The sequence below is a fragment of the Aptenodytes patagonicus genome, chromosome 3 (assembly GCF_965638725.1).
Source record: "Aptenodytes patagonicus chromosome 3, bAptPat1.pri.cur, whole genome shotgun sequence".
Taxonomy (NCBI): Eukaryota; Metazoa; Chordata; class Aves; order Sphenisciformes; family Spheniscidae; genus Aptenodytes; species Aptenodytes patagonicus.
This window is the reverse complement of record NC_134951.1, coordinates 106,929,022-106,951,908: the sequence shown is the minus strand read 5'-3', so window position 1 is coordinate 106,951,908 and position 22,887 is coordinate 106,929,022. Positions and strand designations below refer to the sequence as shown.

Genomic DNA, 22,887 nt, shown 5'->3' with positions numbered 1-22,887 from the left:
TATCCAAATTGATAATCCATGAAAACTGGAAAAATGTTACTCATTCTGTCGTTAGATTATTCTAGCTTGGACAGCAGTAACAGTTGCATGGAAAGGTATATTGCTCGTCTAAATCCCATTCGGAGTTTTTACAACCGTGGAATCAAATGCTAAAAGGTTTTTCATTTTACAACTCTTACTGAAGACCTGAAAAGAGGCACAGGTATTAAGTCAGTCCTCGGGCAGAATACAACTCTAAGCAAACTAGAATATTCAACACAGCATAGTTTATTTGCACAGATAATCAAGCAAGACTTTTTCTGGTCTACAAAACTGGGTGCTGGCTTACTTGTGATAAGCCGTAGAGTACTGTAACATGTTAGCTCATGCTTGGTGGCAACAGGTTTGTTTTCCAAGATTGTGTAATCCAAATTCCTTTTCTAAGAGATGATTTTGAGAAGCACTATTAAATGGAATAATTAATGACAGCACAGAATACTAGAGAAGTAAACCTTTTATTTTTGCTTGTGGTAAGCTTCAAACATTAAAAGTATCAATTTATATAGAACAAGTATGATTTTAGGAATGGGAATTTCTGCTAGTGCACTAAGTTTTGCTTATGTTACCATCAGGTCAGTGTACCCAGCTGTAGCACATGACAGAGATTTTAGGAACACAGTTAGGGTCACATTTACAATACAAATCGGGAATGTGTTGCAACTGCATTCTTTGATTTGATTGTAATGTAGATGACTGTAAGGCTAATTAAACATCATCTACTGTTCACAGGAGAAACCACCAGCTGTTGCTTAAGCACAGTTTAAAGACAGTTTTATGTGAAACAGGTTATGACACGGTTTCACCGACCAACAAGGACTGAGATTTTTTCCATGTTATAACAAGACTCTAGAATTACTTTAGCCTTGGTTTAAACACCTTCAAAATATGTTTAATACAGGTCTTGCTAGCAAGGTGCTAAGACACTTCAAAATTCATTGCACATAGCTTCAGATAACACTGACATAATAAATGTCTCCTGTATTTTGACCCAGATAAAATCAGTTTTCCTCTGCTGATAGTTAACCGTCTGGTCAAGCTGAATGGTGTTGGGCTTTATTTTCACAAGGGTTTTGAGACAACATTCAGGCCTGTCAAATCCACAATTTGGGGGGAAAAAAAAAAAGTCTCTCTCCTATATAGTGCTTTCATCTGCAAATCAAAAAGCACCTTTTTAAGATCACTATCATTATCTCAATTTTCAGAGAAGAAAACTAAGACACAGGGATGTGCTGCAACATGCCCAAGATCAGACTGAAGACTGGTAGCTAAGGGAACTGAGGTACAGTCCTATTCAATAAGTTATTTCCCATCTACTCTACTATTTTGTAGAGCATCTTAATATAATAATCCTGATGAAATTGTAGAAGGAACCAGTATAAAAATTAACTTACACCAGAGCAGAGAGAATATTTTGGAGGTAAACTTTATAAATCATTACAGCAAGTCAATAAAGTCTCCAAATATAATTTAGAGTTGTCACCTTTTCAGGAAAAAAAAAAAAAATGCTGTAACATGATTCCCTAGCAGCATAGAAAGATAATACATAATCCATCCTACATATGATTGATAGAAGATTAACCATCAAAGTTTTCTGGACAAATTTGAACCAGCACAGGAGTTTGGAACCAAATCAATGATTTCTATCATTTTAACATCCCATTTTTGAAACAGCATGAGGAACATCTAGTCTAGTTTTATTATTTTATGAAACCACTCCCCAGGTAGCAGGTAGGAACTGTTGGTTTTAATCCCAGGGTTGTATACTCCTGAGAGCTCTTGGGGAACAAAGATGTATGTAAAGATTCCAGGTTTCAATGGTCCTAGAAAGCGGTAGTAGCACCAACACAACAGATTTCCTTATGGAAGACTCTTTGCAGTAACTGGCTATAATCTCTGGGAAGCTTGGTATTACCAAAGCACCTACTGCTACAATCTCTGAGAGTCTAATACAGGCATTAATCACTGCATTAAGTAAACTCATGAAAAAGTAATGATCTTCACCATTCCCAGTTTCAGGAGCTTCTCTTGGTTGGGTAAGTTTGAAATACATTTCATTTTGCAGAGTTTGTTGAGCTGACCTTTTAGTAAAAGCTCTTGCTGACAAGTAGTCTGATTTTATTTTTTCTAGCTGGTTTTATTTCTTCTAGGGGACCCCGTCCTGCGGGTAACCAATACATAAAATCTCCCCTCCAAATCTTCCCACCTGTCAGCATGTTTATGCACCTTGCAACATTACTTCATTTGCAGTTAAGGTCATTAAGTAAGTTTACTCCAAATGCAGAGAGACCTATGAAAGTGACCGGCTGCAAACCAGGAATTCCACTGAAAGACTTAAGGTAGCCAGCACACCACCTTGAGGCACAGATGCAAAAGTCAATATTTATTGTCTTAAAACCAACATCCTCACACCTGCCCCAGCACGGGGAGAACCTGAGAGGAACCAACAAGTTAAACCCTAGTTTTGATGCGTGCTACCCTCTCATGCAACTTTCCACTCAGTAGGGGAAAGCTGTTTTCTGGCATAAAGCTGAAGTGTATAACTTCAGAGCACAGCGGCTCTATGATCCATCTTATCATCTCATTCTGACACCTGATGTTTCTTCCAGATTGTTACTCAAAGCTCTGTACCTACACGTGGTCAAGTATAATTCAAGCTAACATCTTAAATGGTGTCACTTCTTAGTGCCTCAGTGTAGCCATATGCAAAATGGGGGTAATGACTTACTTTGTTAAGGTGTGGTGTTTGTAAAATGTTTGAGAGTCTCAGATGAAAAGGACTTTCCTTGCAAAATGTAATTATAATATTATTATGCCAGAGGTAAGGCATAGGCCTGTGATTCCATATACAGTATTTAAATACAATTACTTATCTATCAAAATCAAGAATCTGTGCTATTTCTCCCTCCCTCAGCTCCTGATCCTCTTACCATTAACAATCTGAGTAATCCTGACTCCAACGAATCTGCTCACGTACTCCTTCAGTAAGGTGTACAAGTGGCAAAAAAGCACAGCAACTCGAAAATAGTATCAATTCTCATTTATCGCTATTTTTCATGATTTCCCCTGTTTGTAAGAGTCCTTAAGTACTGTTGTCACAGTTTTAGAGGGATACCTCCCTTTGACGTTTCTGTAGGTGCCCACTGGTACCGGGAGTATTTGTATACACTTTTTGGAATGTGGATAATTTTAAATATACGTGGTCTAAGGCAAAAATAATTTTGCAAATTGTCCATCTGCTATGACACACAAGAGCATCTACACATCACTTCTAATACTCGCACCGTTCTTAAGCCTACTTGGTCTGGTGCAATCCATTCAACACCTCTTGGTAGCCCCAACCTTCCTGACAGTACCCATTGCTTCCTACAGCGTGGTGCGCTCTCTGCCCCTTCTCTCTCTTACAGCAGACACCAGAAGGGCTTCCCACATCTGCCAAGCACCAACCGCCGCATTTCAAACCATCTTCAGGTTTTCTCCCGCTTGCTTTCCAGCAAGGCACGTGCATGACGGCGGCACCATGGGTGTTTTTCCATCACGTCCCCTGCAGCAGCCCTCTGCGCAGCTGGAGGAGCAGGGATAACCACCCTTCTAGGACCGAGGGTCACATAGCGAGCGGGAGACCGAGAGGGCTGAAATGGGAAAAGCAGGAGGAGTGAAGATAGGGCGGGCAGGAGAAGAAGCGATGCCGTAACGCAAGACCGAGGGAGATGAATAGGGGGTTACGGAAGGGCAGAAGAGGGGCAACAGGGAAGCAGGGTGGCACCCCGCCGACGTGCAGGAGGGCTGGAAGGGGGAAGGCAGGAGCTTCAAGGCCCACGCGTGCAAAGCCTGCCTTAGCGCCGCTCCCCGCTCACCCCTTCCCGCCCCGAGCCCTTCTGGGGGTGCTCGCCCCGCCCCGGGCTACCGCAGCGCCTCCCTCCCGGCCGCGCCGCCCCGCAGGGCGCCGGGCTCGCCCCCGCGCGGCCCCCTCCCGCCGCGGGCCGGGCCGACACGTGCGCGGAACCCAACGGCGGGTCGCGGCCGGCCCGGGCCCCGCGCCGACACGCGCGGCGGGAGGGGCGGGAAGGGGCCGGTTCCCCCCGGCGGGGAGGCGGGAGGGGACGGGACGGGGCGAGAGGGGAGAGGAGAGGAAGGCGCCCCGCGCCTGGCAGCTCTGCCCTCCTCGGGAGAGCTGCAGCCGGCACCCGCCCGGATTGGCAGGAGCCTATGCCCTCCTCTTCCTCCCTCCTTTTCCCTCCTCCGCGGGGTGGGTTTCAGCCCTCCTCCTTCCTTGGGGAGGGGGAGAATAGTTTTTTAAAAAAAAAAAAAGAAAGAAAAAAGAGAAGGAGAAAAGAAATCCCAAGTCGCGTCCCCGACGTCTCCGGGCCCCGCGGCCGCAGCGGCCGCCCCACATTCCTGGCATTCCTGGGCCGTGACTCCCCGCGCCGCCCCGGCCCCAGCCCCAGCCCGGCCCCGGCCCCGCCGCCTCCGGCTCGCCCGCCCGCCCGCCGGCCCCGCGCGCCCCCGCGGGACACCAGTCCCCTCCCTCCCGCCCTGCCTCCCTCCTTCCCGCACCCCGCGGGCGGCAGCAGGAGCTCAGGGCGCCCCGGCCCCCCGCGCCGCCACCGGCGGCCCCACCTGCCGGCCGCCCCGCCGAAGTTCCCCGCGGTGGCCGGGCCGGGGCGGCGGGAGCGGGTCTCCCTCCCCACCGCCCCCGGGGAGCGGCCCGCCGCGCTCCCCGCCCGCTTCGGGTCCCGCCGGCAGCCGCCGCCTTCCGGGCCGGGACAGCCGCCTCCCGCGGGAGCGCACAAAGCCGGAGCCGCCGCGCTGCCCGGGCGGCCGCCGAGCAGGTAAGGAGGCGCCGCCGCCGCCGAGTTTGCTCGAGTTTGGGCTCGGGCGCGTCCCCGCGCCTATCAGCCACCCGCGCTGACTTTGAAACAGTCCGAGTTGTGCCTTTTGCTCTGTGTGCGCGAGAGGCGATATTTGCGTAAGGCTCGTTATGCCTTGCAGTGTGCAATTGCAGCTCAGCCGCCTAGACGCTGCTGTTTGTAAATTACGAAAATAGCTAAGCTTGGGTTACAAATGCCAGTCGGTGACCTGCGATAAACAAGCCTCGGACAGTCCGTCCAGCCTGTGAATTTAATCTGCTAGGCGCCCAGATACCGTGGCATTTGTATAATCAAGAGGTGTTTGTAAATGGCTAGGAACGGGCAGGGCTCTCTGCCGGGCTGCTCGTATTTACACCGCGGCATGCCTGTGTTTGTCTTCCCCCCGCCCAGGGGTTTACCTTGTTCTTTGTTAGTTACAGTCAAGCCTAAACCGGCCGTTCGTCTTCAGCAAATATGTAACGCCGAGTTATGCAGAAAAGATCGCAGCGAGGCAGGGAAGAATGACATCTGCTCTCGTTTCGGAGGTGGCAAAGTCAATGGATTTTTAAGATCTCAAACTAGCTCGCTTCACTGGAGTGTGTTTGGGACAAGCGTTACATAATGTACGTGTGGTATGTGGATATACTGTGTGCTGGAGCTTCCCTGTCGAGAACGTTTTATCTCTGACTTGCGTAAAATAATCGTACGTTTCCATTATAAGCAACTCTTCGGCTGTTGGTAACTTTAACAAGGTGGGAACAAACCGTGACCGGTGACGGCTCAGTTTCAATATGTTGTTGCCCAAAAAGTTTTCTGGGATTTTTGGCATGTGGCCTGAAACCATAGCTGAAAGAAATACTTTTACCAGAAGCCAGTTCTTTTCTCTTTAAACTCTATGCAGATAATCGCTACTGGGTTTGGTTATTCTGAAAGCACTGTTATATGCTGAAGTTCTTTAGAGTTTGGAAAAATATACACATAAAATGGCTCCCCCCAAATCACAAGTCACCACCTGCCAACCTCCATATTAAGAGAGAAGGTAGTCAGGTCTTTTTGGGGACAGATGTGAGGGGAGGCAGTCTCAGGAGGGACTGCTCTCTGGTTATCCAGCTGAGAATGTCCTATCAAATATGAGTGACAAAATACAGATTATACAGCTTTTGCTCTTGCCCTCTGGGGGGTCTGTAGCTGACATCTAGTACTTGTTACATGGTGTAAAATAAAGCGTGTGTTGATATTATAGTAATGCAAATAAGCTTTAGGCCCCGTTCTGTTATTGGCAGTACTTTCTTGAACTTTTTTTGGTTTCTTTAGGAGGCTGTGCCAGAGTTGCTTACAGGCAGAGGGCACTTGTGTGTATCTAATGGGTCATGATACAACAGTTGGGAGCTTTGCAAACGTACGGTTTGAAGCACAGCCCATCAGCTAAAAGATAGTCCCCAAAATCTGTGACAGAGCTTGTGGCCATCAGTTCCACCACTGCATTTGCGTGCGAGAAGCTTGAAAGCGTAACCGGCTCGCTGCAACCTCAGAGGATCTAGTGGTGCAGATCAAGGCCAGAGTGAGAACTGCAGGACTGATCTCAGTACTGAGCAAATTGAGCTTTTGTATGTACATTATACTTACAGTTTTAAACGTGCCTTTTAAATGTTTCTGTAGTAGTAGCAGAAGTTGCTTTGGTGCAGTGTTGTTCACGAGGGTTAATTAGCAATCAACGTTAATACTAATCACTGACTTTTCTCCTGGTCATTCTTGTCCAGCAGAAGCCCGTGAGTCAGTTATCGTAACTTAGGTATGGAATGGCTTTCTATGAAATACATCTGCTTTTGTACACTTAGCAAACTGTCTTGGCCGCCAGCAGCTCCTCCAATCTTGGAGAAAGTATTTAATATTAAAAAAAAAAAAAAAGAGTTCTCTACATACTTCTGGTAACTCTATGGTTTCCTTTTTCTATGTTTGTTTTGTACCACTACAGCCAAAGGGGCTGCTCTTCATTCTGTTTCTCTTCGTATCCGGTGAGGCTGTGTTTGATTAAATGTTACTGAAGTAGCTCATTTTAATCTGGATTTAAGTTTAGCATAGATATATGCAGTGTGAAAAGTGTACTTGAACGCCAGCTCCTCAGCTGGAAGCAAGTCCTTCTCTGTTGCAAGGGTTAGTCAGCTGAGGGGGTTTTATAAACTGCTGGTAGTATACAGAGGTAAAAAGTTTTCAGCAGGCAGTGCCGCTCAGTAGCCTATGGGTCCTAGTCCTGCAAAGACCCACCCATGTGCTTAAATTCGCATTCATGAAGAGTGCTTTTGAAACCATGGAATTTCTTTTATATACATAATAATAAACATGTATACAAGTCTTTGCAGGAGCCAGGCTATAATACTTAGTATGCAATATATTTGTGCATGTGTATCCAGCTCAATTACAAGAAGATTTCAATAAAGGCTTAATTTTTATGCTGAGCAGATGCCATAAAAGTCTTTTTATGTCTAAGTCAATCAAGAAGTGCAGCCTGCCTTGGCCTATTATACTTTGTGGAGTTCCACTAGAACGGCTCCTGATCTGTGAAAACAAACCATTACCCTGTAGATGTTCCTCCTGCTAGGAGTATGCCTGTGCACAAGATTCTCCGAAATGTTATGTGAAAAGGTCTGGTTCCATTTTTGAAATCTACTGATTCTCTGTTCAGAGACTCTGAAAGCTGCTGACTCCACCTCTTAGATTGTTTTAAAAAAAAATATTAAAAAATAAAAATTAAAGACTAGATCCTAAAGGAACTGAGGTAGACCTGAGCTGAAGTCCAAGATCATGATAAAAGTATGATTTTGGTTCCACTGTCTAACCCCATCCTCGTGCGCCTAGTACAGGAGACCTCAAAACTCAGTGGGCACTCATAGCTTCCTCTGGTTGTGCTGGATCCGGTCCGTGTCCAGAGTGAGTGTAGGCTGTCCTACACAGGTGCCCATCTTCTGCTTAAGGCCTTCTGGTTTGCTGTGTGCTTGGAGCTGAAGAGGTGGTCTATGAGGAGACATCTCACACGCTCCGAAGGAATGTGGAAATAGACCCTGGAGCAGGAACTGCAGTCCATGACTCTTCCCCTTTCCTCTTTCCTCTGGGCTGTAGGAGGGAGTGAGGAGAACTCTGGAGTGTGAAAGGATCAATGAGTCAAATGTCCAAGTGTCCAAAAGCTGACATTTAGGTGCTTTACCAGGTTACGGGGATTTTGTTGACTTGGTCTTCATCTCTTTTGTGAAATAGTGTGATTTCGAGGTAGTAACACTACGTCTTTATTTTTCGGTTGTGTGCATTGTTGGGATGGTTATTTTCTTTTTTCCTGTCTCTTGACAGTACTTGGCTTGACTCTCCGGTCTTTGGGTATAGTTGGTTTTTTTGGTTTTTGTTTTGTTTTTTTAACTGTAAAGCTACCTGACAAAATGGAGGGTATGATTGAAATGTTTGGATAGTTTTGTAATGATAAGCAACCAGAACACAAAATTGGAGCTTGCTGAAAATTTTTAAGCTAAAAGATATAACAAGGTACAGCTTATCTTAAATATATGAGGAATCAAAATTGCTATTGACATTATTTTTTAGATGAAAATCAAATTTGGCTTTCCTTGTTAAATGCGTACATACTATCCTTTTCTTCTGCTTGCACCTCTTCTGTTTAAATAAACCTTTAGGTAATTTTAATCTGTTTATTCACAGTTGATGCTTTGGTAGGCAAGAAACCTTAGTATTGGTTTTACTGATTCCTTTAAGATAGCACAACTGAGCTTTTTTTCTTTTGATTTAATGAGAATGTTTTTCACTAGCTAAATCTGTTGGGTTTTACTTGTTAACGTATAATGTAATACACTTTTAAAGCAACCTTACTAAATTCAAGGATGACTTCATGTGAAGGTTTGAAGGATTAGGAGCATTTTAATTTCATTGTCTTCAACTTTCAATGTCCTTGAATGATATAATGAAATTTGGCCCAGTGTTAGTGAATTGGCAAGATTAGACTGTGGTCAAATAAAGGTAATATAACTGTGCAAATGCAGTGCCTTGCCGTCTGGACGATGTTGATTGGTCTTTTTGGCTTTAGATGCAGAGGAAGGTAAAGGAGGCTTTAAGATTGCTCTTTAAAGTGTTTCTCAAGGTCAGCAACTCAATGCTAAAAGTGCCATCTGGAATGAAGGACACAAGACTATGATGCAGCACAAAGCATGTAAAAGGAATGTGCATATTTGTTTTACAATGTATTTCCCCCCATCATTGCTGCCCTAATAAGCAGTTGTACATATTATAGTCAACTATACAGGAGCGACTTCTGAAAATACCTAAGGGACTATAAATTTAGCACTAATTAACCATAAATTGAGGTAACATTAAGAAGGATTTCTAACCAAAGGATTTTTCTTGAGGGAGTCAGATATGTGACATGTTGGATGGGTGATGGTCCTGGGAAGAAGAGAACACCGACCTACAGCCCCCGTCTGATGTCCTGTAGACGTTGTGACAGTCTTGTGTTCTGCTCACTTGAAGAGTTTAGATACCGAGGTTTGCTTAAAACCAAGCAAGTCTTTTGGAAACAGCCACTCTCCTTTCTAGTTCTCAAAGTGTACTTTTTCTTATGACTAAGAATATTTTTTTTTTTTGTCAGTAACAATGTAAATCTTAAATTACCATGTGATGTAGAAACAACTCTGAAAAGAGGGTGGTGAATGTGTATGTGTATGTTGGTGATCTAATAAACTAGATGAATGATGGTGTGCCAAAACTTGCTAATGATGCAAAAGTATTTGGATTAGGCAAGATTGAAGAAGACTGAGAAATTGTAAAGGGAATCCAAGAAAGCTGGGTAAAAGGGAAGCACAGCAGATGATGTTGATAAATTCAAGAATATGCACATTGGAGGGAATAATTCATGTTACTGGATTGTAAATTAACTATATTTACTAAGGGGAGGAAGATTTCAACAATGTTTTATTTGAACTTGTGCACCTCCTTAATGCTTGGCAGAAAAAAATGCCACAGTCATTGTGCAATGCTGTGTTAATAACACAAAGGACATTATTAAACTGGTGCTCAAATTCACCTGGGATAATCAATTTGTGATCTCCTATCAAAGAAGAGAGATTGGAAGATATTCTATGAAGTTGAACTGAAAATATTAGTGTAGCTTTGTTTCAAGGAGGTCAGTTAGAGGAGGTAGGATATATATGTGCAAAATAATGTTTGGCCATTACTAAATAATAATTCTGTTACCCTTTGATACAATGACTAGTTATAGGGAGTAGTTTGAAAGGCGATGTATATAATACCCCTAAATCACCATTTTTTTAAAAAATACAAGTAATTGTAATACTTACCGCCAAAGGAGAGCATATAAACCAAGAGCCTAGTAGGGTGAAAAAGAAAAGTGAACTATTCCTAGGGACAGGAGAAACAGTCACAGCTACAGTGGAAGGGATGTTGACTGTGATGCTGTAGGGCATAAACCAACAGTATCTGACAGGGATTAAGAAATTTACCTTAGGGCACATCATGCTGTTAGTGTCTGATGTGATATTTCATATGTTTTCTTCTGGAGGACATAGGGTAAGCTGCTATTAGAAACAGGATATCGGTCTGATGATTTGACCCACTATAGCAATTTAATTCCTGTATTGTACTGTGAATGATGGTGGCTTTAATTAAATATTAATGCAGGTGGAATTGAAAGATGTCTTTTTTATGTATGTTCAGGCTTCATAGAAAGTATATGTTGGACTTTAACTCTTTAACACAATAAAGTTGGATGGTTTAATTTATTGAGGCGTGCTCTGCTGTGGCCTGGGCTGGCGTAGAGATGAACAGAAATGATGGTTAGGCTTCATTTAAAAGGCAGTTAGCATTGGTATCTATTAATTGATTTGGTTATCATGATCAATGATTTCTGGTATGTGCTTTAACAGACAAGGAAAATTTTGTAATTTGTGTAGTTAATACAAATATTTTTGAATTCTGTAACAGAATGATAGTTGTGTGTCTGACTGTGACAAATAGGTGGACTGGTTCCTGGAGGTAACTAGATCTTCTGAAACTTAGAGGGTCTTTCAAAGAAAATATTGTCAAAGCAATAGTGTACCAAAACCATGGAATTCTTGCACATCTATAGACTGTAAATGTTAATCTGTTGCAGAAAAGGAAGTGGGGAAAAAATTGATTTAGTAGCAGGCACCATGACTGATCTGATAATCAATACCTCATGTTAACAGATTAGTGTATGTAGGGTATAACACAGTTAGGCTTTGCCTGTAGAAGTTTCAGAAAACTATACTATAACCCAAAGTATAAAAAGCAAAGTCTTTTGTAACTTTCAGGTGGTCTGACCAACCAGAATGGGCTGTCTTACAGGCTGCCTGGCAGCTATCTACAAAATAAAATGTTGGACTGATTTTCTGACTTCCCCGTTGAAAAGGCTGAAGCTATTTTGAAGGTAGCCTTGCACTGCTTTTCTGAACTCGGAAAATAAGGTTAATGGGAAGGCCCGCATTTGTGAAGATGCATAAAACTAATGCTCTCTTTTGGGACTCCATCCTTTGAACATTGGGCTCGTTCAAAGCATAGCTACCCGAAGGACGCTGGGTAGGGCCTTAGCCCAGGAGAAGCTGGCTGTGTAGGAGAAGCACGAGGTTACCAGTAGTTGTTTTAACTTGTGTTTGTGCAATTCTTTCTTGTTTTACAACTGAGAAAATAGTTTGCATTCCTCAGGTTTTTTAGATTAGCTCTTATCATGGAACTCCCTCTTTTGAGAGGAGGCATTCACTACCTTGTAGATAAAATGCCTTTAGCTTTTTATTGATGATGATAATTAAGCTAGGTTTTTGGACAAGCCTGGGCAAAAATCAGGGGACTTTGCAAATCAGAGATTCAACTAACAGAAGCCAGATCCCATTTTTGATATCTACCGCTACATGCCCTTTTCATTTCGACCCCTTCCCTCAGCGCTTTCATTTGCTCTTTCAATGCAAAACTGTATCCTGTTGGTAGTGGAAACCCTGCGTTTTCTGAATATGTGATATGCAGTGCTTATCTCAGCTGCTTTAAAAGTGAGACAATGTGTAAAGGAATTTCTACACAAACTTTGTCCCTTTTGTTTACCAGGACAGAGGGAGAGGAGAGGGAAGAGCAATATATCCAGTGGCTTTATTCACCTTGTGCTGGGGTGGAGTAACACTTCTGATGCCTTCAGTGGGAGCAGGCCTTGAAAGTCCTACCCCAACTATAGAAAAGAGAGATTTCTGAGAAAAATCTGACTTCTCCCTTAAGAGCTTTCTGAAATGCTCAATGTGAACAGACCTGCCTCAGGAGGAAGAATCATGATGAGCTTTGGGGATGATGGGAATTTATTTCAAAGGTCCTGGAAAACAGGCATCTGAAATGATGTAATTTTTTTTTTTCTTGGTTGGCATGCTTTAAGAGCTACTGAGTAGGATCAGTGTCTATTTACATTCTTCATAGTGTTGTGAAGATTCAGTCTGTTTAGGAAAATGCTTTGGTCAGCTTACCAGATAAAGAAGTTGGCTGCTAACTTAAACTAATTTAAGGGGATGGCTGATGCAGTCTTTTGCTGGTAGACAGGAATATTAACAGAGATTCAGAGCTCTGGTAGGTTCAGAAGGGAGGGTGGACAGGACAAGTTTCTGCTTGTGAACAAAAACAACTCACGTAGACATATTTGAGTAAAGGTCCTGGGATTCCTTGCACCTTTGGCAAGACTGTGTTGTGGGAATCTGTGATAGCAGAGGAAGCTAAATCACAGTATTGATATTTATGTGCTGTTGCTTCCCACTTTGTTGTAGTTCTTTCTGAGAAGAGAGAAAGGCAATGACAGGGTTTTCTTGAAAGTTTGCTTCCATGTGTCCATGTTCCTTTTGGTAGCTTGGTGCCCCAAAATGCATTTGTGCATAGCTGGAAATCTTGTTCATAAAATAGAACTAAAATATTTGCAGGAGAGCATTACTGAGGCAGGTTAGCATTTAGCATCAAAAACATTAAGTATGCTCATTGCTAGTAGATTTCACTTCCAATCTTTTTTTATTAACTTTCTTTCTGACAAGCTCAAAATAAAAGCTGCCATTTAAAGATCAAAGTTATTTTTGCTTGTTACATATTTTAGGGCTTTTGGTACACAGTTTAATGTTTCATACTATATGTTATGTAGAGAAAAGTGTTTAAATAGAATGCTGCATATGGAGAGTTAGATTTCATTTAATAATTAATGTTTTTTAATTCCTTTCTGCGTTGCAGAATGTGCTGGGTGCTTTACAAATAGCAAAAGATATAATGCGTGTCTTGAATTACAATCTAAGGAAGAGGAGGAGAAATGGTTTGGTGCAATAGGGAAATGGTGTGTTGTGGAGGGCTGGCATGTATCTGAGGATTTTGGTTTCTTTGGTCATAGCCTGCCCTCCTCTACAGCTGGTTCATTTCTCAGAAGTTTTTCTGGTTTCTGTATTTAATTGGTGAATTGTCATAAACATGTGCATTTAAACATGCAAATTCAGGAAGGCACATTTCCTGCAAATTTACAGTTCAGTAATTAAGAGACAGTTGTTTTGGAAGGGAATTACTGATACCACCTCAGGATCTGACCTTACGAAGTGATGAGCATTTCCCTGGACCTGGAATGGAGGGAGGCACATTCAAGGAGAATACAGCAGCTTGGGTTATGAGATCTTCTCTACTTGTGATACGTTAGTTTTGCTCTAGCTCTTCTTTTTGTTCTTTGTTGCTGGTGTAGTAACCTAAAACAGTTGCTCACAGAACAGCTCTGAGCTTTTGTAGTATACATTTGCATATAACTCTTCACTGCTGAAAGGGTAAATGATTAATGTGGGTAGGATGTGCTTTCAAAAAACATTAAACCTTGCCTAATGATGGCCCGGTTGTTTCTTCTGATATACAAATGGGTTTATCCAGAGAGACTGATATAGTCTTACAGTTTTCCTAGAACCTGACTTAGGTATGAAGACTGTCACCCATGCACTAATTATTCTGTCAAAACATCTGACAAGGGGTGGGTACACATGGGAGACAATTAGTCATTTTGTTCTATTAGTCAGTAATGTCAACGTCTGTTGATGTTATATAAGGTTTCTTTCCTACTTTTGTATTTTCAGCTTGCGTTACAATAGAAGTTTGTTAACATGTAGCTTAACTTTCGTGTTAGCTTTATGTGTTCAGTGTCCTTGACAAGTACCACTAACTCTCTGCATACAGCTGTGAAATTTGGACTTCCTTTCCTCGCCCCAGAGCAATACACTGACATAGTCGTGAGTGGCAGGACTGTGAGCTTGCAATAATACAGTAACTTCCACGCAAGTAAATCTGTTAAATGAATGGGGTATTCAGCTAACTTCAGAAAACACTGTCCACTGTTAAATACCACTTAGTTTTGCTTTCTCTGTTCTTCTTAGTAGTGTGGATTTATAATGTAATTTATTTTTTACTTGGGATGGAATCAGAGCAAATGCATTTCTCAGTCTCTTCATGTTTTATGTTGCAATCAGAGCGACAGAGGATATGACAATGACAGGGAAGGATATCCGCAATTATTCCGATATTTTCTTAGGGTGGAAAAACGGACTTGTGTATGTTTATCTTAAAAAGGCTTTTCGCCATAGCCTGAGAGAGCTGTGGCCGCAGTTTGGAAAGCAGAACGTGTTAGTTTTGTTGAGTGCCTTTTACAAAAGTTAAAATATGGCTATGAAAATAAAATAACATTTAAAACTTACATGTTGAAAAAGACCCTTTGGTAATACAGTGAATAAAATAATTTTATAAGATTAAGGTAGAATCTAGTTTGTCTATCAGGACAAACTTCCCAGTAGTGAGCTCTATGGTTTATTGTATTAATCTCTCAGGAATAGTAGCTCTGTTGTGGGGACCATGTTAAAGTAACACTAGACAGTCCACTAGAGCATTCAGTGAAGGGTCTAAGTCTCCATCAGAAAAACGGACAAGGTTCTGGCTTTGTAATCAGATAGGTCTCTTTCTTCATAGTGGTTTGAAATAAAAAAATATTTTCTAAATTAAAAACGTGATATTAGCTCCAGTAATTGTTATTTTTCCGCAGCTCTATTAAGGATGTAGATGTGCTGGGTTACTGAACTTGGAAAAAAGTTGGGGTGGGTTTTTTTTTGTTGTTGGTTTTTTTTTTTTTTGGCTTGGGCGTTTAATGCACATTTTTTAGCAAAGAATCTGGTAAAACAGTAGTATGAAAACAATCCAAAGATCTTTAAGTAAATAGTTTTGGCAATATAGTGTTTTGGGGCCTTCATAAACAAAGTGATCTCCTTTGCAGTATTTCATACCTTTGTACCTGTACTTTGATACGTGCTTCATTTGCTTTATTCTGAGGCATTTGACAGGCCATATATTCATTCACCCATGTATATTCCTGCCCCAGCTATGGCTGTCTTGAGGCGTGATGTCCAAGCTAGTTTCACACTAGCTACACTGGGTGCTTTGTATGCCAGGTTTCGTACGCCAGGTTTCATCAGACATCATTAGACCAGCTGCTCTCCACAACATGCTTTAAGCAAGGTGCTAAATTCGTCTCATGGAGAACCAGTGTGGATAGGAGCTGCTTGCATGGTGACTTAAATGTAGATTTCCTCCACTGCTGTCTTGGTGAAGTTATTTTACTGGCATGTGTGGTGAACTTTGTGTACAGAGGTGTTGTGGTTGAACATGGCAGGCAGCTAAACACCCGACAGCCATTCGCTCACTTCCCCCCCCCCCCCCCCCCCCCCGCAGTGGGATGGGGGGGAGAATCAGGGGAAAAAAAAAAAGTGTAAAATTCGTGGGCTGAGATAAAGACAGTTTAATAGGACAGAAAAGGAAGGGATGATAATAATAATAATAATGATAAAAGAATATACAAAATAAATGATGCACAATGCAGTTGCTCACCACCCGCTGACTGAAGCCCAGCCAGTTCCCAAGCAGCAGTCGCCACCCCCCGGCCAGCTTTCCCCAGTTTATGTACTGAGCATGACGTCGTATGGTATGGAGTATCCCTTTGGCCAGTTTGGGTCAGCTGTCCTGGCTGTGCCCCCTCCCAGCTTCTTGTGCACCTCCAACCTTCTCAGTCGGTAGAGCATGGGAAGCTGAAAAGTCCTTGACACCTTACTGGTGTAAGCACCACTTAGCAACAACTGAAACATCGGTGTGTTATCAACATTATTCTCATACTAAATCCAAAACACAGCACTGTACCAGTTCCTAGGAAGAAAATTAACTCAGTCACAGCTGAAACCAGGACAAGGGGTCAAACCTAAAAGAATTTGATCAGTGTAACAAAGTGATAGTGCTGGGTATCGAGTGCTAACTGCAGCAGAAGGGACTGTGCACAAACAGTGCAGAATCTGTTTGGCTGATGTTGTCAGAGTCGGGTGTTTATATAAGTCTTTATGCAGTGAGTCCTCCACCTGTTAGGAAAAGAGATTGAGGAGAGCTTGAAAAGGAGTTTTTTTTGTTGTTTTTTTTGTTTTAAAACATAATGTATCTCTCATCCCCATAATGGTAGAGAAATATAGGAAAGGCAAATGAAGTTTATAAAATATCAAAGGTATATGGCTTAAGAGTAGTTCTGTCAACTGATGAAAACCGTTAATCTGCAGTCTCCCAAATGTGATGGGCTTTATTACAGGCTATGTACGATTGCATCCTGTGTTGCCTATCACCACAACTGTTGCGGCATTTTGCATTGGAAAAGTGATGTCTAGACATGGCTGTAAGCTTTACCTATGCAGTTTATATCTCTCAGGAGTTAGAAATGTGTCAGACAATGAAAAATTCCCTTTGTATTTAGGAGACTTTGAAATACTGGAATAAATTACAGTATTTTATTGCAGTGTTTGTCTGTATATGCCTTTAAAGATGATGTGTCAAATCTTTCGTATTATATTTTCAGTGATTTGTATACTTTCATCTCTTCTTGACTGAAGAAATATGGCAAGGAATGGTGGTTCTGATGATCTGGTGGAAGTGTAAGCAGAAGATGTTATCGAGTATGTGGACGCAGTTCATGTACTGAGTTTGTTTAAACACAGATGCGTTAGCTCATGAACAGCGAAAACTTTACAAGGACAAACTGCAAGGTCAGAGGAAATTAAAAACAAAAGAATGCCTGATTGCCATGCCTGGTAAGACTGAGCACTGATTACTCTATCCTTGTCCTGCTAGGATCATGATGATGACAACTGTGTCTTATGTCCTCTGACCTATAAAGCATAGGTAACTGAGACTTTGTTAGGTGAAATTCAGACCTCTTGCTGGAGGTAGTTATGGAGCAGCATAATTGGACAAAAGGGGCTCAGAGTCTTATGCAAGAGAAGCCAGTACAATCCACACGAATTCTAAGATATGAAAGGTTAAGTGTTGCAGTTGGGTACGTACTGGCATTGTAACACACCTTGCATCGTTATGTTACATGCTAGGAGAGCGGAAAATTACAACTCAGTTATTCAAGACTGTAGTAAATCTAGTTAATACCTCATACTTCTGACAGATCTGTCAATGTGGTATTGTGATTGTTTACCTTGGCACTGTAAGCTCCAAGCAGGAAGTCCAGTTGGTGAGCACTGCATCCCAAAACCTCCGGCGTATGCTTACCGGCCCCACTGCCGCCAGCGTAACCTGCAGCCCTGCTGACCAAACCAGAGTGTTCATGTGAGTAGAGGTTTGCAGAATCAGGGCATCAGCTGGTAAGAGGAAATGGCTTTTCCAAAGGTGAGGGTGTGAAAGTGGTCAGTAACTCGTGACAGCTTGTTGCAAAGTAAGTTCTGTTGTATTAAACCTGGAGGATTATTACCTGCAAAGTCAATTGCTATGGTTTTATTTTAAAACAAAAAGCTGTAGTGGTAAGACTGATGTGCTTAACCTGAGTTCCTTTAGCACACTTCTTAGTTAGATCTGGGAATAAGTAAACGCCTAAAATAATCTCTGGTTTTGTCATCTCTTTGGTAGCGTCCTTGCTTCCTTTGTTACGAAAGTCATCATTAGATTAGCTGTGTTTAAGCTTCCTGTCTCACCAGGGTTTTTTCCATTATTTTTGCAATCTCTTTCAGGAGGTACCGATATCATGTTTGTGTAATAAAAGTTAAATTAATTACCACTTAAATTATGTTTGGTGTTTTTTTTCCTGTTGGGATTATTAATTTTTTTCTCTCTACTTTCTTGACTTTGTCTGAAATAGCTTTCTAACTCTGATACTTTCTCAGATTATTATTTTTTTTTTAATGGCAGATGCTATTGTAATAACATGCAGGCTAAGAAAGCGTAATACTACTTCTGTCTGCAATTGGTGCTCTTTAATAAGTTGTACAAAAAGCTGAACAACCTGTTTAGCTGTATCACTTCTTATTCTCGCTCTGTGAAGTACCCCAGGCTTTTAAATGAACTTCTAAGTGTGGTATATGTGCTGTAGGAGTAGTGTCCTTCGCTGTGCCGGAGATTGATGACTCCAGTGTGCATGAGTCAAAAGAAGTCCTTAGCATATGGCATCATGGTGTGGGTATTTTGGTTGCTTGCTTTCGGTTTGTTAGAAGTCTGTGTGTCAGGAAGAGGGGTAAACTCACCTGTGTGATATCTCAGGTTGGGCAATAAAAATGGCGTGAACTGTGTTGTTTACCTGCTCTAACCAACCATTATGCTATTTTTTTTAGCCTCTTGTGGGGAAAGTGCTGTTTTTTAATAGATGATCCTTCAACTGTGAACTTTGGCTGAAAAAATAAGTATCTGAGGTGCACGGTGTCACGTTTGGCTCATCTAGGGTAGAGATATTGAAATATTTAAGTCTTGAAATATATAAGTTTTAGAATATTCTCTTACCGTTAAGCATGGAAACTCTGGGCACTGAAAATAATTGACATGCTGGATTTCACATGTGCTCATTTACTTATCAAAGCAAAAGGTAAATCTAGACATGAGGTTTTAAAGCAAAAAGCAGAGCTGAATTTTCAGAACAGTGGGGTAGAACTCCTCCAGGACAGTCCCACCTTAGTTAGACCATGGGCACATGTTTTGCCATTGCTGCATACCCTGCTTGACCTTCTGCATGTCCCGTATGGTTAAGTCTCAGTTTCCATTAATAGATGTCATTTGCTTGCCAGGGTGTGTGTTTGCCTATAATGGTGAGATTGCAACTTTTAGTGTAAGTAATGATTGAAGTAACACTTGAATGTGAAGGTCTTTAGGCTTGTCTTGATATTTTACCCCTCTGATTAAACTTCTTTGGCTTCGCAAATGCAGCTGCTGCCTTGCCAATTGATGTTTCTTTGTGGATTTCTCATCAACTCTTGTGTTATTGCCACAGAGTATGCATTAGCTCCTTTTGTGTTCTTTTGCCTTCAAATGTAATACTGAATTTGAGAGTTATCAGGATAATATTTAGATTTGTTTTTTTCATATTTCATTTTTTGGGATGCTAAGTAGTTTCTTGATTCATTGCATGCTAATTGTTACCCAACATTTTCCATGACAGTTTCTTTCTGTGTTCATTGATTCCTTTATTGTTTCATCTAGGCTCTTTCTAAGTATGACACTCGTGGTAGAGTTGAATGGGAGGGTTTGCCCCAATTTGACACCAGCATTCATATTAATCCACTAACTCAATTCTATGTTTTCCTAAGCTGTGGCAGCGGCACTGTGGTATAAAATCTTGAGCTTGCTTCATAATGATGCTTTTTCTTTGTAGTTACTAACTGTCATTTAGTTTATTTGCTTCTGAAAGCTATGTATTATTTTAGTAAGTGACAGGTTTATATTTTGCATTTTTAGCCTATGACCACAGTAACAAGTAGCCCCTTTCTTTCCCTTAAAAGATAGTTTCAGGGTCATCCTAATTGATTGCTTTCACTCACTTGCCTATGTTGTGCTCTTCATTTGGACATCGTTGTCTTGATGGTAATGAAACAAAAGCCCAATTAAGTCTCACGCTATACTGGGAAGTAGCTTGCCAGAATTTGACAGTAGAACAAAGGATGTTTCATTGACAAATTTCTTCAGAGGAAAATGTCTCAGTGGAGGTCTGTAAAGCAGCACATGTGATTTTAGGCACTTACCAGCTATCACTTTTAAATTATTTTAAATCTGTGGCTGAGCCTTCTGCTCTCCTCCAAGGATCTAACTCAGAACACTACTTGTGCTGGAGAGCTAATTTCCATCCACCAACAACGTGAAAGCCCCCTTAAAATGTCGTCTTCCCAAAGTAGGCAAGATGAGAGTAAGCGACCTCTTAGCTTCTTGGAATATTTCAACACAGAGCTATAAGATAAAAAGACAGGATTAAAAATTTTCATTTTATCCAAAATATAAGCCTGTAAATCCCACTTAACTGAAGCCATCGTAGTTATTACTCTTAATATTTTTGTTTTAAAAGCTGTAAATCTGAAGAGTCACTTTAGGAGTGGAAAGAGAAGAATGAATTAGAACAATGTTTTTTTCAAACTGTGCCTTGTATGGTTCTTGGCACTTGTCCTGCTGAGTAAAGTGGTTTGAGAAAGGGGAGGGAACACACAAGATGAAGAGGAAGATGACCCAGAAGAGCCTGCTTCAACAGGACTCTCTAAAATAGTTACAGGACCACTGCGTTATTGCATGAAAACTTTTAAAACTTATGAAAAGAGAATTTCAGTTGGGTCCCCAGCTTCCTCTCTCTCTCCATTAACTTTTTGATTTGAATGCCATAGGTCTGTAACACTGTGTATCAAAACCAAGACAATAATTGTCAACAGTTCCAAGTACGTGTGTACATTACTATGTTTGATTTCCACCAAGCCATAAACACTCTTTGTCCTTTGCCTTTTACTAGCTATTGGCTTGGCTATTCCTTGTGGACAGGAAAGCTGTGTTTAATGCTTTGTAAAGTGGCCATCAATTCCTTGCTTTTATCTCTGTTCAGCATAAATTATTTTCAGCAAGGCCACAGAACTCTCTTGGCCAAGATTTGCAGGTGTCCCTTGTGGAGAGCTATTTCAGGATAAAGGCTTAATCTTACTGTTTCTTTCCTCCCCTTCTCTCTATTTCATCTTTCCTTAAAGAACACTAATCCTGAATGATAGGAGCCCATGGTTGGTCTCCTCCCTCCTCCGTGGCTTACTTTTGTTGTTTTTTTGTCATTTTGAGAATTAACCCTTAACTGGATAGGCTGAAGCATATTCTTTTTCCCTTAAGCTTGGAAACTTGGTGTGCGCTGCCATTGCAATATTTCTAAGGGGAAATTCAGCCCCTAATTATCAAATTAGATGCACATTCTGGTTCTTTGGCATGACTTTACTTCTGCCCATCTGTTAGGTTGGCACTCTGCCCTCTCAGAAAGTAGCCGACCAGTTTCAGCTGAGCAGAGGAGCCAACCAAAGATGGGTTAAGAGAGGCAGCCCGCAGAACACTTTATGTTCGATTCCTCTTGCCAAAAGCTCTTCCTGTTTGCAAACAATGTCAGCTTAAGCCCATATGCTTCATTACATGGGATGACATCTGTGGAGACAGATGCAGGGATGGCAATACAAATGACATTTGATAAGGAAGGGCATATGTTATGAAACCAGACACCGCTATGAGTTTAAGACCCTGTCTGCGCTGCACGTGTGTACACAGAAATATAGGTTACTGGTATATTTTGTTGTGTAAATGCATTCATCGGCCAGGGTGGGGTCTTTGAAGTGCATCAGTGTTCAAGGTTTGTGTTAGGTGTAACTGCAGTGGTATGATTTGGTTGTTGCAAATTGTTAGCCTAGATCAGTATTTTGTTCTAGTACCCTTTGAATATTAGCGTGCATTAAAGGTCCAGTAGTTCGCACCGTGTAAGGAAACACGTTTGGATAATGCCAATGAAAGAGGAGTCTGTTGTAGACAGGGGATTCTGCTGTGGACTGTCTTCCTGAAGGATTTCAGTGGTATCTTCCAAAACGGCTTTTAGGAAATTCACTGATTTCAGTGTTTAGCAATACATTACCTGGATGTGAATTTTCCACGTCTGAGTAGAAGAGCAGTAAAAAAACCCTTCTTTTGGAGCAATCTCTTTGCCCCTTTGCTACGTTATGCTGCTTTTTCACCAGAGGTCAGGTTTCTATCTAAAGCTACTTTTCTGAAATACCTCTGCTTTTTAGGTTTACAATGTGAAAATTACATTTTAAAACCAGAAAGTTAATTTTAGTTATTGGAGACTTCAAAGAGATACCATCAAATCAAGATCTAGTTAACTCTTTAAAAACTGGCTTTCACTTTCTAAGCCTGTCTAAGGCAGTCTCATTTACTTTTCTACTTCAAAAATGTTTTCTATTCTTGCTATGTGTATGGTACAGCAACATATGTGCAAAAAACAAGGGACATGTTCTTGGAGCCTTCCAGACCAGCCATGTCAAAGAAGTGATGCAAAGTTACAGGAGAGGAGAAGGGAGAGCAAGCAGTGGCCCTAGCACAGTGACTGGGGGGGGGGGGGGGGGGGGGCAATTGTCCGTCCTGAAGGTGGGAAGACATCAAAGAGAAGTAATTTCAGAGAGCCCCCAGTGAACAGGAAAGGAAAGAAAGGGGTTCTCCAGTACAGTGGTTTCGGTTGCCTGTGCCACTGCCTCCAGACATTCCTGGATTACATTTAGCGGAAGAGTGATTTTGCAGTGGCAATAAGGAAGCAGAACAGTTATTAGTAGATGCAGAGAGAGTTGGCCTCAATCACAACAGCACCAGGTAGGAAGGGGAAACAGCAAGTGAGGGTTCCCATCTGTTTGTGGCAAGACAGAGAGGACCTTAGTGTATGTGGAAAAAGTGCCCTTCTCTGACTGTGATGTATCCTCATGTTGAAGGTATCAGAAAGTCGATTATTAGATTCAGACCTTGAAGGAGAATTAGCACCCTTCTTGTGTTCTCCAAATTGCTAAGGCTGATGGAAAAGGTAGCAAGTTTTTGTTAAATAAACTTAGCATATAATCCATCTTAACAAGCTGAAGAAAAGATATTTTTAAACATTTTC

General features: G+C 41.7%; 1 protein-coding gene across 1 annotated transcript in view; it reads left to right on the top strand.

Moving 5' to 3' along the window:
* Window positions 1-4,713: 4,713 nt before the first annotated feature.
* PTPN14 (protein tyrosine phosphatase non-receptor type 14) overlaps window positions 4,714-22,887 on the top strand; it is a 123,884-nt gene continuing 105,710 nt past the window's right edge. Inside the window, exon 1 of the mRNA XM_076334565.1 lies at window positions 4,714-4,868. The gene's annotated coding sequence lies outside the window, so the exon portion shown is untranslated. The remainder of the gene's footprint in view (window positions 4,869-22,887) is intronic.